Source organism: Salmo trutta, chromosome 10 (genome assembly GCF_901001165.1).
Source record: "Salmo trutta chromosome 10, fSalTru1.1, whole genome shotgun sequence".
Taxonomy (NCBI): domain Eukaryota; kingdom Metazoa; phylum Chordata; class Actinopteri; order Salmoniformes; family Salmonidae; genus Salmo; species Salmo trutta.
This window is the reverse complement of record NC_042966.1, coordinates 37858554-37878050: the sequence shown is the minus strand read 5'-3', so window position 1 is coordinate 37878050 and position 19497 is coordinate 37858554. Positions and strand designations below refer to the sequence as shown.

At 42.7% G+C, this 19497-nt stretch overlaps 1 protein-coding gene and 1 non-coding gene across 3 annotated transcripts in view; both read right to left on the bottom strand.

The window, feature by feature from the left end:
* Nucleotides 1-19497, bottom strand: part of LOC115201684 (brain-specific angiogenesis inhibitor 1-associated protein 2) — a 140111-nt gene that overhangs the window by 113284 nt on the left and 7330 nt on the right. The window lies entirely within an intron of this gene.
* trnaa-ugc (transfer RNA alanine (anticodon UGC)) lies at nucleotides 4710-4784 on the bottom strand. Its single transcript has one exon. It is a non-coding gene; the product is annotated as a tRNA-Ala (tRNA).

Sequence of the window (19497 nt, the reverse complement as noted above, 5' to 3'; positions counted from 1 at the left end):
AGAGCCTGTGTTCTTGGGTACCTTCAATGCTGCAGAAATGTTTTGGTACCCTTCCCCAGATCTGTGCCTCGACACAATCCTGTCTCGGAGCTCTACGGACAATTCCTTCCACCTCATTGCTTGGTTTTTATTCTGACATGCACTGTCAACTGTGGGACCTTATACAGAGAGGTGTGTGCCTTTCCATATCATGTCCAATCAATTGAATTTACCACAGGTGGACTCCAATTTGTAGAGACATCTCAAGGATGATCAATGGAACAGAATGCACTTGAGCTCGTATTGCAAAGGGTCTGAATACATATGTAAGTAAGGTATTTGTTTAATACATTTGCTAAAATGTAAAAAAAAAAAAAAAAAAACATTTGGTTTTGTCATTATGGGGCATTGTTTTCCTCAACAAATATTTTAAATCAATTTTAGAACAAGGCTGTAACATAACATGTGGAAAAAGTCAAGGAGGTCTGAAGATTTTTCAAATGCACTGTACACAAGAAAAATGTCAGCTACCACAAACACAATTCTCACACATACAAAAGCAATTTACTACCCAGTACCCACGTGTCTTGTTCCATCAGACTGCAAGGAAGCCTCCAGCTGAACACACACACACACACACACACACACACACACACACGTTACAACGGCAGCTCTGAAGAATTTGAATGAGCACTGATGCTGAACATCATTGCCAAATGCTAAAGACTGCATTAGAAATCCACCCATGCAGCACAGAAATCCAGCTATTCTTCCATTCCTATGGTCCATCTCTGATGTTATCCTCCCTTCCATCTCCTCTGTAAGTGGGCATTACATATGTTCATATGCTATGGCAAAAATGTTTAGAATTATACAAAATTTGCTGTAAACAAACATTTTCAAGCAGCCTCCTGGAAAAATGTGTAGAAAAGCAGGAAATTTGCTTTCAAAATGCTAAATTCTCTCAGCCTCATTGCAAAAGAGCATGAGATTAGCTATAAAACTGCTAATGTCCCCATCTGCTCTATGGCAGTGTAGAATTAAAGGAAATTTGACTTAAATACAAAAATCTCAACCTCATTGCAAAATGTTTAGAATAGCATGAAATTAGCTATAAAACTGCACATTTTTGTCATCTTTGCCCCATGGTAAAATGTGGGTAATTGTAGGAAGCTAGACATTGCACCCCCCCACCCCAAAACAATATTGGGTTAGGGGGAGGGGGGCCCTTGCTAAGACCTTACGGGGGCCCTGTGAAACTGCGGTACGGCACTGCATTACATGCCTCTGCTAAGCTGCTGTCAATTATTGGGTCAAAACTGCCATGCCTGAGTGTCCTCAAGGGAGGGCAATTCAGTGTGTGTGTGTGTGTGTGTGTGTGTGTGTGTGTGTGTGTGTGTGTGTGTGTGTGTGTGTGTAGCCCATTTGCCTTTCAGATGAGCTGTTATCTGTGTGCAGGCTTACACAGTGGTGCAAGCCACTCGAGCCAGGGAGAGGAGGCACTTCCACAGCCATATTTGGAAATGTGGGAAATCCCCCTGCAACCTGGCACCTCATCACTATTCCACACGGTGTGGCTCGTACCACTAGAGACCTGAAGCTACGCCCAAGGTCAATGTCTCATTAGGAAGCTGAAATGGTGTGGAATCATTATCACCATTAACTCATCATGTGCATCTAAGAGAGAGAGAGAGAAAGTTCAGTCCGTTCCTGCACACAGAAACAACCCCCTCGTCTCCGTCTCTCTTCCCTTCCCTCTCTCCTCATCTCTTCTCTCTTCTCTCAAATCTGAGATTAAATGTCAGTCTAAAAGCTACCTGCGGGAGGGAGGCAATTCCACACACACACACACACACACACACACACACACACACACACATTCTTCCACAGTTATGTTTCTCTTATCTAATTAGAACCAGAACCCACACAGCAATTTCAAGACGGAGGGATAGAAGAGATGTCTCTTCTGGTATCTCTCCCGCTCCCCCCATCCATTATCTCTCCCCCCCTAAAACCACCTCTCCAACCCCCCAATCCTCCCCCGCTAAACCACCTCTCCAACCCCCCCAATCCTCCCCCGCTAAACCACCTCTCCAATCTTCTCCTCCCCTAGTCAACTCTGGTTAGATAACTGACAAAACAACAGCTAACAGTACTGCCAAAACAGATTCACAGCAGTTGTATAGAGTGCTACCACACCCATCTTTCAATCTGCTTACAGATGTACAACAGTACATGTGCACAAGCGCTGACACGGTGAGTATGATGACAACGAGTATCAAACATGGCTGCCAAATAATCCCTAACAAGAAAATCACACGGAGTTGGGGGGTTTGGGGATGCCATGTCCTTGAAGATACAATCTTTTTGAAATAACAATTCCAAAAAGGGTTTGTTGCGGAGGGATAGGGTTCTACCAAGAATCGTTTTGATCTGAAGAACCCCTTTTGGAAGGGTTGTTTGTAAGGCAAAGGGTTATACCTATAACTTTTAATATCGTTTTTGGAAGAAAGTGTTCTTTGATGACTCTTTGGAAAGCAAGAAGGGTTCTACATAGAACCATATCCTATTTCCCAGCATGCTCTATTGCAGGGTGATTTTCAGAATTGTTTATTTTAATGTGCGTTTTTGCATATACATTGATTGATAAACATTGTTACACAAAGATAAATAGCATACAGCACATTTTTCTAAACCAAACCAATCTGTTAGCAGTTGGACTTGCACCAGTTACTGAGATGTTTGTTCCAGTTTAGATGATTGAGGTAGTCTTAGTATTTAGTTTTCCCTACACTGGCAGTCATTCTGAATGCAGCATGCGGGTGATAAAAAAAAAAAAAATTCTCTCCACTTGTTGGATATCCTAACTCCGGCTGGATTCCAATAGGAATTAAATATCACCCTGCAAGCCAGTATAATGTGACTTGCAGGCCTGATGTAGCCTGTAAAGTAGGAGTATCCCAACACCACTGTGTTAGGGTATAACCAGGCCCTCAAAGAAAGGCCTTATGATAAAGTGGTGTGAACAATTATTTGCCCACTTTCAAATTCTCTACTGAATGTTATCATATCTTCAACCAAAACCTAATATTAGATAAAAGGAACCCGAGTGAATAACAACAATTGCATACCAAAGGCTTCCTGTAGTTGTTGAACAGTCGCACACGTCGCTGTGGAATTTTGGCCGATAATGGGACCCATGTCGTCCTAAAAGTCATACTTTTGACTCAGCTGTCCATAGAACATGAATTCTGCTCTGTATCAGAGGATTCTAGAGGAGAATGTCAGGCCATCTGTGAGCTGAAGAGCAGCTGAGTCATGAAGCAAGACAATCCAAAACACACAAGGCTACATGAAAATGGTTAAAAAGCAACACATTTGAAGTTTTGGAATGGCCAAGTCAAAGTCCAGACCTAATCCCAATTGAGATATTGTGGCAGGACTTGAAACAAGCAGTTCATGCTTGAAATCCCACAAATGTCACTGAGTTAAAGCAGTTTTGCATGCAAGAGTGGGCCGACGTGAGAGGCTGATCAACAACTACAGGAAGCATTTGGTTGCAGTAATTGCAGCTAAAGATGGCACAATCATGCGCCAAATACAACAGGTGAAATGCTTACTTACAAGCCCTTAACCAACAATGCAGTTAAGAAAAAGTGATAAAAGTAACAAATAATTAAAAGAGCAGCAGTAAAATAACCTGAGGAGCCTGTATATATATATATATATATATACAGGGGGTACTGGTACAGAGTCAATGTGTGGGGGCACCGGTGTTGAGGTAATATGTACATGTAGGTAGAGTTATTAGTGACTATGCATAGATAGAGGGGGAGGGGGGGCAATGCAAATAGTCTGGGTAGCCATTTGATTAGATATTCAGGAGACTTATGGCTTGGGGGTAGAAGCTGTTTAGAAGCTTCTTAGACCTAGACTTGGCGGTCCGGTACAACTTGCCGTGTGGTAGCAGAGAGAAAAGTCTATAACTACGGTGGCTGGAGTATGACAATTTTTAGGGCCTTCCTCTGACACCACCTGGTATAGAGGTCCTGGATGGCAGGAAGCTTGGCCCCGGTAATGTACTGGGCCATATGCACTACCCTCTGTAGTGCCTTGCGTCGGAGGCTGAGCAGTTGCCATACCAGGCAGTGATGCAACCGGTCAGGATGCTCTCGATGGTGCAACTGTTATACCTTTTGAGAATCTGAGGACCCATGCCAAATCTTTTCAGTCTCCTGAGGGGGAATAGGTTTGGTCGTGCCCTCTTCACGACTGTCTTGGTGTGTTTGGACCATGTTAGTTTGTTGGTGATGTGGACTCCAAGGAACTTGAAGCTCTCAACCTGCTCCACTACAGCCCTGTTGATGAGAATGGGAACGTGCTCGGTCCTCTTTTTCCTGTAGTCCACAATCATCTCCTTTGACTTGATCACGTTGAGGGAGAGGTTGTCGTCCTTGCACCACACGGTCAGGTCTCTGACCTCCTCCCTATAGGCTGTCTATCGTTTTCAGTGTCATCAGCAAACATAATGATGGTGTTGAGTCATGCCTGGCCGTACAGTCATGAGTGAACAGGGAGTACAGGAGGGGACTGAGCATGCACCCCTGAGGGGCCCCCATGTTGCGGATAATTTGTACATTTTAGTCATTTAGCAGACGCTCTTATCCAGAGCGACTTACAGTAGTGAATGCATACATTTCATAAAACAATAAATAAAAAAATGTACGTACTGGTCCCCGTGGGAATCGAACCCACAACCCTGGCGTTGCAAACACCATGCTCTACCAACTGAGCCACACGGGACCAGCGTGGCAGATGTGTTGTTACCTACCCTTATCACCCTCTACCTGCCCTTACCACTGTCAGTTATTTGGTGTAAGGGGGAAATTACTTTTTCCACACAAAGGAATTGGGTGTTGCATAAATTAATAAACTCAGGTTCCCCTTATCTAATATTAGGTTTTGGTTGAAGATCTGATAACATTCTGTATATAAAAAAAATACAGAAATCTGAAAGAAAAAATTAATTTATCATGGCACTGTAAATAATAATTTTAAAAGGCTGATAGAACTGTTCATAGCGGGTTCTAGAAAGCCATTTTATCATCTGAAAGGTTCTATTGGTAGAACCCTTCATAGAGGTTTCTAGGTAGAACCATATACAGGGGGTCCTATGAAAAACACTACATAGAGGGTTCTAGGGAAAACCCTCTGCAAAGTGTTCAACCTAGCACCAAAAAGGGTGGGGACATACCGAAGATGGTTTTTATGGTTATGCTTAGCACCTTTTTTCTAAGAGTGCACAGACAGTTCTGTAGCTAGCTACTACAGTGGTTCAGACAAAGCTCTGTAGCACTCTGTCTCAACTACAGTTGCAGAAGGATACAAAAGACGTGCAGCACTGTGACTAATTTGAAAAGAATAATCACTGGTTTGAAACTAGAGTTCGACCGATTTCAAGTTTTCATAACACAAAATCGGACACCAATTATGGAGGATTACATTGCACTCCACGAGGAGACTGCGTGGCAGGCTGACTACCTGTTATGCAAATGCAACAAGGAGCCAAGGTGCTAGCTAGCATTAAACTGATCTTATGAAAAACAATCAATCTTAACATAATCACTAGTTAACTACACACGGTTGATGATATTACTAGTTTATCAAGCTTGTCCTGCGTTGCATATAATCGATGCGGTGCCTGTTCATTTATCATTGAATCACAGCCTACTTCGCCAAACGGGTGATTTAACAAGCGCATTCACAAAAAAAAAGCACTGTCGTTGCACCAATGTCTTAAAATCAATACACAAGTATATATTTTTAAACCTGCATATTTAGTTAATATTGCCTGCTAACATGAATTTCATTTTAACTAGGGAAATTGTCACTTCTTGCGTTCTGTGCAAGCAGAGTCAGGGAATATGCAGCAGTTTGGGCCACCTGGCTCATTGCGAACTGTGTGAAGACCATTTCTTCCTAACAAAAAAAGACTGTCACGGTAGTCGTAGGGTTGAGACCAAAACTCAGCGGGTATATGTACACTCATCTTCTTTTATTAGGACAAAGAAGGGAAATCAAAACACGTATACAAAAAACACAACGACGATAAACAGTCCTGTAAGGCATAAAGCTAAACACGGAAATAACCTCCCACAAAGTGACAGGTGAAAACAGGCTCCCTAAGTATGACTCTCAATCAGCAATAACGATGTACAGCTGTTCCTGATTGAGAGTCATACCAGGCCAACACAGAAATACAAAACTAGAACCGCCCCTTAGAAATACAAACACAAGAACATACCCAACACCCTGGAACACATAAATCAAATACCCCTCTACAATACACACACACACCCCGAACCACCTAAATCATCTACCCCCTCTACATCGACACTTACACCAATAAACCCCAGAAACTCTACACAAAGTATCCCTCTAACTAAACACATACACAAAACCATGAAAACAAATACCCTCTGCCACATCCTGACAAAACTACAATAACAAATAGACCCCTTTACTGGTCAGGATGTGACAAAGACGGTAATTCATTTGCCAGAATTGTACATAATTACGACATAACATTGAAGGTTGTGCAATGTAACAGCAATATTAAAAACTTAGGGATGCCACCCGTTAGATAAAATACGGAACAGTTCCGTATTTCACTGAAAGAATAAAACGTTTTATTTTCAAAATGACATTTTCCGGAATTGACCATATTAATGACCTAAGGCTCATATTTCTGTGTTATTATGTTATAATTAAGTCTATGATTTCATAGAGCAGTCTGACTGAGCAGTGGTAGGCAGCAGTAGGCTCGTAACCATTCATTCAAACAGCACTTTCCTGCATTTGCCAGCAGCTCTTCGCTGTGCTTCAAGCATTGCGCTGTTTTTGACTTCAAGCCTATCAACTCCCGGGATTAGGCTGGCAATGCTAAAGTACCTATTAGAACATCCAAAAGTCAAAAGTATATGAAATACAAATGGTATAGAGAGAAATAGTCCTATAATAACTACAATCTAAAACTTCTTACCTGGGAATATTGAAGACTCATGTTAAAAGGAACCACCAGCTTTCATATGTTCTCATGTTCTGAGCAAGGAACTTAAACGTTAGCTTTTTTACATGGCACATATTGCACTTTTACTTTCTTCTCCAACACTTTGTTTTTGCATTATTTAAACCAAATTGAACATGTTTCATTATTTATTTGAGATTAAGTTGATTTTAATAATGTATTAAGTTAAAATAAGTGTTCATTCAGTATTGTTGTAATTGTCATACATATATATATATATATATATATACATATACACACATACATACACACACACACACATATATATAATAAAAAGCAGATTAAAAATCGGTATCGGCTTTTTTTGGTCCTCCAATAAATCAGTATCGGCGTTGAAAAATCATAATTGATCGACCTCTATTTGAAACGATCCCACTGCGTGGAGCCAATCCTCTATCCGAACCTAACTGGTGCACTGGGTGGAGCCAATCCTCTATCCGAACCTAACTGGCGCACTGGGTGGAGCCAATTCTCTATCCGAACCTAACTGGTGCACTGGGTGGAGCCAATCCTCTATCCGAACCTAACTGGTGCACTGGGTGGAGCCAATCCTCTATCCGAACCTAACTGGTGCACTGGGTGGAGCCAATCATCTATCCGAACCTAACTGGTGCACTGGGTGGAGCCAATCCTCTATCCGAACCTAACTGGTGCACTGGGTGGTCTGTTAAATACAGTAGACTACCATCCACATAAAGCACTCTGCTGGGTGGTCTGTTAAATACAGTAGCCTACCATCCACATAACAGACCACCCAGCAGAGTGCTTTATGTGGATGGTAGGCTACTGTATTTAACAGACCACCCAGCAGAGTGCTTTAAATACAGTAGCCTACCATCCACATAAAGCACTCTGCTGGGTGGTCTGTTAAATACAGTAGACTACCATCCACATAAAGCTCTCTGCTGGGTGGTCTGTTAAATACAGTAGCCTACCATCCACATAAAGCACTCTGCTGGGTGGTCTGTTAAATACAGTAGCCTACCATCCACATAACAGACCACCCAGCAGAGTGCTTTATGTGGATGGTAGGCTACTGTATTTAACAGACCACCCAGCAGAGTGCTTTAAATACAGTAGCCTACCATCCACATAAAGCACTCTGCTGGGTGGTCTGTTAAATACAGTAGACTACCATCCACATAAAGCACTCTGCTGGGTGGTCTGTTAAATACAGTAGACTACCATCCACATAAAGCACTCTGCTGGGTGGTCTGTTAAATACAGTAGACTACCATCCACATAAAGCTCTCTGCTGGGTGGTCTGTTAAATACAGTAGCCTACCATCCACATAAAGCACTCTGCTGGGTGGTCTGTTAAATACAGTAGCCTACCATCCACATAAAGCACTCTACTGTATTTAACAGACCACCCAGCAGAGTGCTTTATGTGGATGGTAGGCTACTGTATTTAACAGACCATCCAGCAGACTACCATCTACATAAAGCTCTCTGCTGGGTGGTCTGTTAAATACAGTAGACTACCATCCACATAAAGCCCTCTGCTGGGTGGTCTGTTAAATACAGTAGCCTACCATCCACATAAAGCGCTCTGCTGGGTGGTCTGTTAAATACAGTAGCCTACCATCCACATAAAGCACTCTGCTGGGTGGTCTGTTAAATACAGTAGCCTACCATCCACATAAAGTGCTCTGCTGGGTGGTCTGTTAAATGCTGTTGTCTTCCATCCACATTGGATCAGAGAATTCACCCAGAATGACCAAAGAATAATTAATATGGCCGCTGTGGCACCTCTGCTGCTGAGTCACTGTCTGTGTCCCAAATGGAAGCCCATTCCCTATATAGTTCACTACTTTGACCAGGGCCCATAGGTCTAAAGTAGTGCACTACACAGGGAATAGGATGCCACTTGGGACGTAAGGCACAGGCTGATGTACTGATTGCTGCTGTGGTAGAAATATGATATCATGTCATCCTAGGGCGCGGACTGTAGAGAGTTTGTGTTTTAGTAATTCTGTCTGGGTTAAATCTGATTGAACTGTGTTACTTTCACGGGACAGGATATTAATCTGAATATGAAGAGATTGATGAGAGAGAGAGAGAGCAAGCATTCTATCCTCCTTTCATCCCTATATCCTCTGCCTCCCTTCATCCACACCCTAATGACTGTCCTGTCCCTCACCCGTAGAGGACTGACACTGGGACGACAGCTGTCCTATATGTCACATGTAGAGGACTGGCACACCAGCTGTCCTGTGTGACACCCGTAGAGGATGGACTCTGGTACACCAGCTGTCCTGTGTGACACCCGTAGAGGACAGACTCTGGGACACCAGCTGTCCTGTGTGACACCCGTAGAGGACTGACACACCAGCTTTTCTGTGTGACACCCGTAGAGGACTGACAACAGCTGTTTCAACCTACGTCTGGGCTGAGACACACAGACAGGAGCATGTTAACAGACCATCGATCATTTAGAGTAGTGGTTTATAATTGCCTTGTGCTTCTGCATTGTAACATATAGGTAATAACTCACACCTGCCTACAATGTCTAAAAACTACAATGGATCTCCACACCTTTGAGCACCCTAGAATTCAATTTAACCATCAAAAGGTTTTTACAGTGAACACTCCAAAGAATATGGAACAACATTTCACAATGGAAGCTACCACCTTATTGTTTTTCAGAAGTAATATATATATATATATATATATATATATATATATATATATATATATATATATATATATATATATATATATATATATATATATATATATATATATATATATATATATATATATATATATATATATATATATATATATATATATATATATAGGCAGACATCAACAACGGGTAGTGAGTAATGTATATGTTTTTGAGGACTGTATTACATGTCAACAGGAAATAGGTATTTAAACCGCTTTGTTGAAGTGTGTATATAATCAGTAAACTGGGGGAGAACAGAGAGACACACAGAGACCAGCATGTAGCCTACTGCTGTGACAGTAGGGAGTGTCTGTATACATCACCCTGCTGATTTATGACTGTATACTTCTCTGAAAACAAAATCTCTACTAGATTTGTTATCGACAAGTGCTGTAGCATGCAGTGAAGCCTTGTGTGTCTTTAAGATGTAAAAATGTACGGTCAACAAAGACTGAGGAGAGTTCTCTGGGGAGTGTTAAATATCATAACCACACACAGTTCTATTGAATAGAAACACAACCTCTAAAGTGTTGGTCCCATGTTTCATGAACTGAAATAAAAGATCCCAGAAATGTTACATACGAACAAAAAGCTTATTTCTCTCAAATGTTGTGCATACATTTGTTTACATCCCTGTTAGTGAGCATTTCTCCTTTGCCAAGATAATCCATCCACCTGACAGGTGTGGCATATCAAGAAGCTGATTAAAACAGTATGATCATTACACAGGTGCACCTTGTGCTGGCGACACTAAAAGTCAACTAAAATGTGCAGTTGTCACACAATACCATAGTTGTCTCAAGTTGAGGGAGCGTGCAATTGGCATGCTGACTGCAGGAATGTACACCAGAGCTGTTGCCAGAGAATTTCATGTTAAATTCTCTACCATAAGCTGCCTACAATGTCGTTTTAGAGAATTTGGCAGTACGGCCAACTAGCCACAACCTCAGACCACATATAACCATGCTAGCTCAGGACCTCCACATCTGGCTTCTTCACCTGCGGGATCGTCTGAAACCAAAACACCTGGACAACAGATGGAACTGAGGAGTATTTCTGTCTGTAAAAAAAATGCCCTTTTGTGGAGAAAAACTAATTCTAACTGGCTGGGCCCATGGCTGCACCCCTGTCCAGTCACGTGAAAACCATAGATTAGGGAAAATGAATTGATTTAAATTGACTGATTTCCTTATATGAACTGTAACTCAGTAAATAGTTACAAAAATGTATGTCAATTATATATTTTTGTTCAGTATATACACTCCAAGATGGCATAGCAGTCAGACGTCCTTTGTCCTCGTCTTGTCCCGTATGTGAGATATATATATATATATATATAATCTCTATATATACACACACACACACACACACACAATCTTTTCTTCGCATATCTTTTTATATAATTGTTTTCTAAAAACTCAACTTCAAAACAATCTCTCTCCTAAACCTGCCTCACCAATTTAAAAATCTGAAATCCACAACAGAAGCTGGCCAGAAGTTAGCCAGCTCAATAGCTAACGTTAGAACTCAGCTAACCACGGTTGGCGGTCATCAGCTATACCTTAGCTCGAAAAGCTATCGCCAGTTTTTGTACAACGCGACTCAGACCAGAGCATACCGGACCTATTTTCTATCCATATCCCCGGATTTCTACCGCAAGCTCTGGACATTTACACCTGGATCTTGCAGCTAGCTAGCTGATATCCGAGTGACTATTGGCTAACGTCGGTCCCAGAGCGAACATCAATTATTCCGGAGCTAGCCAGCTGAAGAGTTCCATCAGCCACTCCTGGGCTATAATCACCTATCCGGACCCATTTTACTGCCGATGCGGAGCCCCATCGGGCCTTCACGACTGGACTACCGACATTGTCCGCCCGAGGGAGTTATCCAACTGGCCCCTCCGTCGTGATGTAACCTGAACGCCCATCTGCGGCCAGCTAATCGTTAGCTGTCTTATCGGCTGTTATCTGTATAGGTCTATCGGCCAATTTTCTTATGCCATTATAACTACTTTGCCAATTGGATTGGTCCCCTCTACCACACGGAACCCCACTAATCTACCGACGGGAACGCACGAGGTGGCTAAAAACAGACCATCTTCTGCCAACTTGCTACTCATGGCCCGGCTAGTTGTCTGAATCGCTGTGACCGCAACCGACCTCACTACTCACTGGACCCCTTTGATCACTGGGCTAAGCATGCCTCTCCTTAATGTCAATATGCCTTGTCCATTGATGTTCTGGTTAGCGTTTTTTGGGATTATTTCACTGTAGAGCCTCTAGCCCTGCTCATTATACCTTATCCAACCTCAGTTCCACCACCCACACATGCGATGACTTCACCTGGTTTCAATGATGTTTCTAGAGACAATATCTCTCTCATCACTCAATTCCTAGGTTTACCTCCACTGTATTCACATCCTACCATACCTTTGTCTGTACATTATACCTTAAAGCTATTTTATCGCCCCCAGAAACCTGCTCCTTTTACCCTCTGTTCCGGACGTCCTAGACGACCAATTCTCATAGCTTTTAGCCGTACCCTTATCCTACTCCTCCTCTGTTCCTCTGGCAATGTAGAGGTAAATCCAGGCCCTGCAGTGCTTAGCTCCACTCCTATTCCCCAGGCGCTCCCTTTTGATGACTTCTGTAACCGTAATAGCCTTGGTTTCATGCATGTTAACATTAGAAGCCTCCTCCTTAAGTTTGTTTTATTCACTGCTTTAGCACACTCTGCCAGCCAGGATGTCCTAGCCGTGTCTGAATCCTGGCTTAGGAAGACCACCAAAAACTCTGAAATCTCCATCCCTAACTACAACATTTTCAGACAAGATAGAACGGCCAAAGGGGGCGGTGTTGCAATCTACTGCAGAGATAGCCTGCAGAGTTCTGTCCTACTATCCAGGTCTGTACCCAAACAATTTGAACTTCTTCTTTTAAAAATCCACCTCTAAAAACAAGTCTCTCACCGTTGCCGCCTGCTATAGACCACCCTCTGCCCCCAGCTGTGCTCTGGACACCATATGTAAACTGATTGCCCCCCATCTATCTTCAGAGCTTGTGCTGCTAGGTGACCTAAACTGGGACATGCTTAACACCCCAGCCATCCTATAATCTAAGCTTGATGCCCTCAATCTCACACAAATGATCAATGAACCTACCAGGTACAACCACAAAGCCGTAAACACGGGCACCCTCATAGATATCATCCTAACCAACTTACCCTCTAAATACACCTCTGCTGTTTTCAACCAAGATCTCAGCGATCACTGCCTCATTGCCTGCATCCGTAATGGGTCAGCGGTCAAACGACCTCCACTCATCACTGTCAAACACTCCCTGAAACACTTCAGCGAGCAGGCCTTTCTAATCGACCTGGCACTGGTATCCTGGAAGGATATTGACCTCATCCCTTCAGTAGAGGATGCCTGGTTATTTATTAAAAAAAAATGCCTTCCTCACCATCTTAAATGAGCATGCCCCATTCAAGAAATTTAGAACCAGGAACAGATATAGCCCTTGGTTCTCTCCAGACCTGACTGCCCTTAACCAACTCAAAAAACATACTGTGGCGTTCTGCATTAGCATCGAACAGCCCCCATGATATGCAACGTTTCAGGGAAATTAGAAACCAATATACACAGGCAGTTAGAAAAGCCAAGGCTAGCTTTTTCAAGCAGATATGTGCTTCCTGCAACACAAACTCAAAAAAGTTCTGGGACACTGTAAAGTCCTTGGAGAATAAGAGCACCTCCTCCCAGTTGCCCACTGCACTGAGGATAGGAAACTCTGTCACCACCGATAAATGCACTATAATTGAGAATTTCAATAAGCATTTTTCTACGGCTGGCCATGCGTTCCACCTGGCTACCCCTACTCCAGTCAACAGCATTGCACCCCCCACAGCAACTCGCCCAAGCCTTACCCCATTTCTCCTTCTCCCAAATCCAGTCAGTTGATGTTCTGAAAGAGCTGCAAAATCTGGACCCTTTCTTTCTAAAATTATCTGCCGAAATTGTTGCAACCCCTATTACTAGCCTGTTCAACCTCTCTTTCATGTCGTCTGAGATTCCCAAAGATTGGAAAGCAGCTGCGGTCATCCCCCTTTTCAAAGGGTGTGACACTCTAGACCCAAACTGCTACAGACCTATATCTATCCTACCCTACCTTTCTAAAGTCTTCGAAAGCCAAGTTAACAAAACAGATTACCGACCATTTCGAATCCCACCGCACCTTCTCCGCTATGCAATCTGGTTTCAGAGCTGGTCATGGGTGCACCTCAGCCACGCTCAAGGTCCTAAATGATTTCTTAACCGCCATCGATAAGAAACAATACTGTGCTGCCGTATTCATTGACCTGGCCAAGGCTTTTGACTCTGTCAATCACCACATCCTCATCGGCAGACTCAATAGCCTTGGCTTCTCAAATGACTGCCTCGCCTGGTTCACCAACTACTTCTCCGATAGAGTTCAGTGTGTCAAATCGGAGGGAATGTTGTCCGGGCCTAAGGCAGTCTCTATGGGGGTGCCACAGGGTTCAATTCTTGGGCCGACTCTTTTCTCTGTATACATCAATGATGTCGCTCTTGCTGCTGGTGAGTCTCTGATCCACCTCTACGCAGACGACACCATTCTGTATACTTCTGGCCCTTCAACTCTCCTTCCGTGGCCTCCAACTGCTCTTAAATACAAGTAAAACTAAATGCGTGCTCTTCAACCGATCACTGCCTGCACCTGCCCGCCCGTCCAGCATCGCTACTCTGGACGGTTCTGACTTAGAATATGTGGACAACTACGTAGGTGTCTGGTTAGACTGTAAACTCTCCTTCCAGACTGACATCAAACATCTCCAATCCGAAGTTAAATCTAGAAATGGCTTCCTATTTCGCAACAAAGCATCTTTCACTCATGCTGCCAAACATACCCTCGTAAAACTGACCATCCTACCCATCCTCGACGATGTCATTTACAAAATAGCCTCCAATACCCTACTCAATAAATTGGATGCAGTCTATCACAGTGCCATCCGTTTTGTCACCAAAGCTCCATATACTACCCACCACTGCGACCTGTATGCTCTCGTTGGCTGGCCCTCGCTTCATACGCGTTGCCAAACCCACTGGCTCCAGGTTATCTACAAGACCCTGCTAGCTAAAATCCCCCCTTATCTCAGTTCCCACCTGTAGCACGCGCTCCAGCAGGTATATCTCTCTGGGCACCTCCAAAGCCAATTCCTCCTTCGGCCGCCTCTCCTTCCAGTTCTCTGCTGCCAATGACTGGAATAAACTACAAAAATCTCTAAAACTGGAAACACATCTCCCTCACTAGCTTTAAGCACCAGCTGTCAGAGCAGCTCACAGATTACTGCGCCTGCACATAGCCCATCTATAATTTAGCCCAAACAACTACCTCTTCCCCTACTGTATTTATTTATTTTGCTCCTTTGCACCCCATTATTTCTACTTTGCACTTTCTTCCACTGCAAATCTACCATTCCAGTGTTTTACTTGCTATATTGTATTTACTTTGCCACCATGGCCTTTTTTGCCTTTACCTCCCTTATCTCATCTCATTTGCTCACTTTGTATATAGACTTATTTTCTACTATATTATTGACTGTATGTTTGTTTTGCTCCATGTGTAACTCTGTGTTGCATGTGTCAAACTGCTTTGCTTTATCTTGGCCAGGTCGCAATTGTAAATGAGAGCTTGTTCTCAACTTGCCTACCTGGTTAAATAAAGGTGAAATAAAATATGCACACTATGTACAAAAGTATGTGGACACCCCTTCAAATTAGTGGATTCTACCATTTCAGCCACACCTGTTGCTGACAGAGATATATATATATATATATATAATATAAAATAGCCATACAAACATTGGCATTAGAATGGCCTTACTGAAGAGCTTAGTGACATTCAACATGGCACCGTCATAGGATGCTACCTTTCCAACAAGTCAGTTCGTAAAAGTTCTGCACTGCTAGAGCTGCCCCGGTCAACTGTAAGTGCTGACGTTGTGGTGAAGTGGAAATGTTTAGGAGCAACAACAGCTCAGCTGCAAAGTGGTAGGCCACACAAGCTCGCCGAGTGCCGAAGCGTCTGTCCTCGGTTGCAACACTCCAAACTGCTTCATGCTTCACGGTGGGAACCACACATGCCGAGATCATCCGTTCACCTACTCTGCGTCTCACACAGACACGGAGGTTGGAACCAAAAATCTGAAATTTGCACTCAGACCAAAGGACAGATTTCTTGTCCCAAGAAAGTAATCTTATTATTGGTGTCCTTTAGTAGTGGTTTCTTTGAAGCAATTAGACCATGAAGGCCTGATTCACGCAGTTGATGTTGAGATGTGTCTGTTACTTGAACTCTGTAAAGTATTTATTTGGGCTACAATTTCTGAGGCTGGTAGCTCTAATGAATGTATACTCTGCAGCAGAAGTAACTCTGGGTCTTCCTTTCCTGTGGTGGTCTTCAGAGCCATCTCTTAGCTTATTTCAGCTGTTCTTGCCATAATAGGGACTTGATATTTTACCAAATAGGGCCATCTTCTGTATACCACCCCTACCTTGTAACAACACAACTGATTGTCTCAAACGCTTTAAGGAAAGAAATTCCACAAATTAATTTAACAAGGCACATTTGTTAATTGAAATGCATTCCAGGTGACTACCTCACGAAGCTGGTTGAGAGAATGCCAGGAGTGCGCAAAGCTGTCAAAGGCAAAGGGTGGCTACTTTGAAGAATCTCAAATATATTTTGATGTGTTTAACCCTTTTTTGGTTACTACATGATTCCATGTGTGCCATTTCATAGTATAGATGTCTTCACTATTATTCTACAATGTAGAAAATAGTAAAAATAAAGAAAAATCTCAAATGAGTAGGTGTGTCCAAAATTGACAGGTACTGTATGTTTTGACTATGACAGTTTACAAATTGAAGCTAACACCAAGTAACTCAGTCTCCTCAACTTCTTCAACAGCCACACCATTCATTCAGTCAGCCGAGGTCTAGAACTTAGGGAATGTTTTGTACAAAATACAGTGATCTTAGTTTTAGAGATGTTCAGGACCAGTTAATTACTGGCCAACCATTCCAAAACTGACGGCAACTCCTTGTTAAGGGTTTCAGTGACTTCATTAACTGTAGTTGCTGACACATATGGTTGAATCACCAGTACATTTACTGTTAACTCCCATAATTTATAATCTACAATGTTTATCATAATTTCTGTTAACACTAGAACCGCCTGGCCTTTCAGACAATAAGTACCCGCTACAGAATGTTGCTGGGCGTCCCTATTAGCATATGCATATCAACCTGCAAGATGCAGCAAACATAAGCACCAAAGCTTGATAAATAAATTATTAATTGAATGAAGAAATATCAATAAAAATAAAATGTAAAAGATTTGTTTTGTCTAGGATGTTTTGTATAATTCTACAAAAGTCCTGGGGGGGGGGGGGGGGGGGGGGAAACAGGCCTATAGCCCATTTGTTTCCCTTACAATAAAAACCTTAGTCCATTTGATAAAGTTTAAATTTGTAGATTCTGAAATTAGCAGTGTAAAATACATTTTTTTTTTTGGAAAAGTCAGAAGGAGCAGGACAATATATATATATATTTTTTAAACAAAATCAAAAGTCAGTGGCCGTTGGCGGTTCTAGTGTTAATACATATTACTATTCCAGTCTTTTACAGTTCTCATTGTCGGAGTGGACACGTTTGCAGAGCGCACAACCTAGGCTACACTTACGAGAAACAAGTTTTGGTTTATTTAATTCCATTTACGAGTTGTCAATGTATTAATTGTGTTTTGTTTGGAGCGCGCCTGTCAATGTTGAGTAAGGACGCGCACCTGATTACACATAGTAGGCCTAGGCTAATGTACTGTAGGCTTATAAAATGTGCCCATTTGGGAATATGATAGTATTTCTGATTGTCTTAACTCACCACCACTAATGAGCTGTGGAGCATCTCAAAGTAATTTTTCTCACTTCAAAACAGCAAGTAAACAAAAAGTATATTTTTACAGCCATTAAGAGTGACAATAGTTATTTGAAAAATCTTTCCACCTCTCTGCCTTTCGATAACCACTCCTCGTGACTGGGAAAAGAAAATGTCATGCTCTGATCCGGTGGAAACATCATAAGAAGTAATCAGGTAGACCCATTTTATCCCTTTACGCAAACAGCCTGCAGCTGTGTCCGGAGATCGCTAGCATGGGAAACTGAGGGGCCAGAATATTTGATAGAATTTTGATTAATAGCCTGAACCAGATTACAGTGAGAAGCTGGGCATTCCTTATCCATCCTTGTATTGCAACTGCTGTATCAAAGGAATTATCTAAGTCAGTCTCAGACATGGTTAATATATGAATGTTACATGATGTTAGCAAGTTATTGATTTCATGAACCTTATTTCTAAGGCTACATATATTAATATGGGCCATTTTCAGCCCTTTCCTGGGTAGCTTATCAGAGATAGACATAATATGGAAAAGAGCAAACAAAGCAAGAGACAAAAAACATTTACCAGTCCGTTAAATCAGTTGGGGTGTGTAAGTGTGTGTGTGTGTGGTGCTGGGGTTGAAGCTACGAAACTCATAGGCTTAGCTCCCCTCATCCCTTCCAGGCTTTTGAGTACGAGGGTGGACAATGAACCTTTCATAGTGGATGTAAGCAATGTCCCCACTCGCTCTGGCAGCTTTCACAGCTGTGATCATTTATTTGCTCTACTGGTGCACAGGATAGTCCTCGTTGAGGAAGACGTACGTTGCTCTCAAGTTGTCGTCTCTTTCCAGAACAGCTACCTTGTCATTGAACCTCAGGAACTTGACAACTATTGGCATGGGCCTGTCACCTGGGCCGGTGGTGAGTTTTTAGTCCAGTGGGCGCGCTCCACCTCAAATCTTCCTGTGGTCCATCTTCAGTTTCTCAGAGATCATTTCCCTCAGACTCCATCAAGATCTCATGTGGAGATCCTGCAATTCCGTCCACAACAATGTTGTTCTGCCTTGATTGTCCATTGAGATAACAATGATCGAGAAATCAGATTATCATGGCTTCACATACAGAACTGATGTCCTCAATGATTTACAGATTGCTGTCATCTTGCATTTCTCCTGTTTGAACTCATCGAGCTGACCCTGGGAGAACTGCAAACTGTTCCTCAGGTCTTGGACCTTGCTGGTCAGGTCGTCCATTCTTTTATTAGTTGAAGCTATTTTATTGTAACAACTGCTTTTGAACTATATTTGTTCTTTTAAAAAAACATCCTTCACCTGTAATAGCGAGAAACCACTGTCCTCAATGGTACAGCCACCGGCTTTGGTCTTCGCCATGGTAGCAACGTAGGCTACGTTGTTACTCCTTACAGTACAGGACCGGGCAGGTCACAGGGAAGATGGATCAGCAGGAATCAAGACAGCCACAAGCCCGGGACAATCCATGGTCCCAGCCACAAGGGCTAACCTCAAGAAAATCCTGCTAGCTTGATAGGCAGCTAGGTTAGTTGCTACGCCAAGCTGCTCCTCAGACACTCAGACAGGTCGGCAGGATCCCTGGATAGACTGCAGCGGTCCCAGCAACTGATGCCAACCACGTCGCAGGAGCCAAACTGAAAAAAAAGTTAGCTAGCTAGTGACCAAACATTTAATAGAACACTTTTTTCAGAGACTTTCAAAACAACAAACCAAGCGCTCCCATAGTGTGCAGTCAGAGTAGCCATTTCACCGTGCATGTACAATTT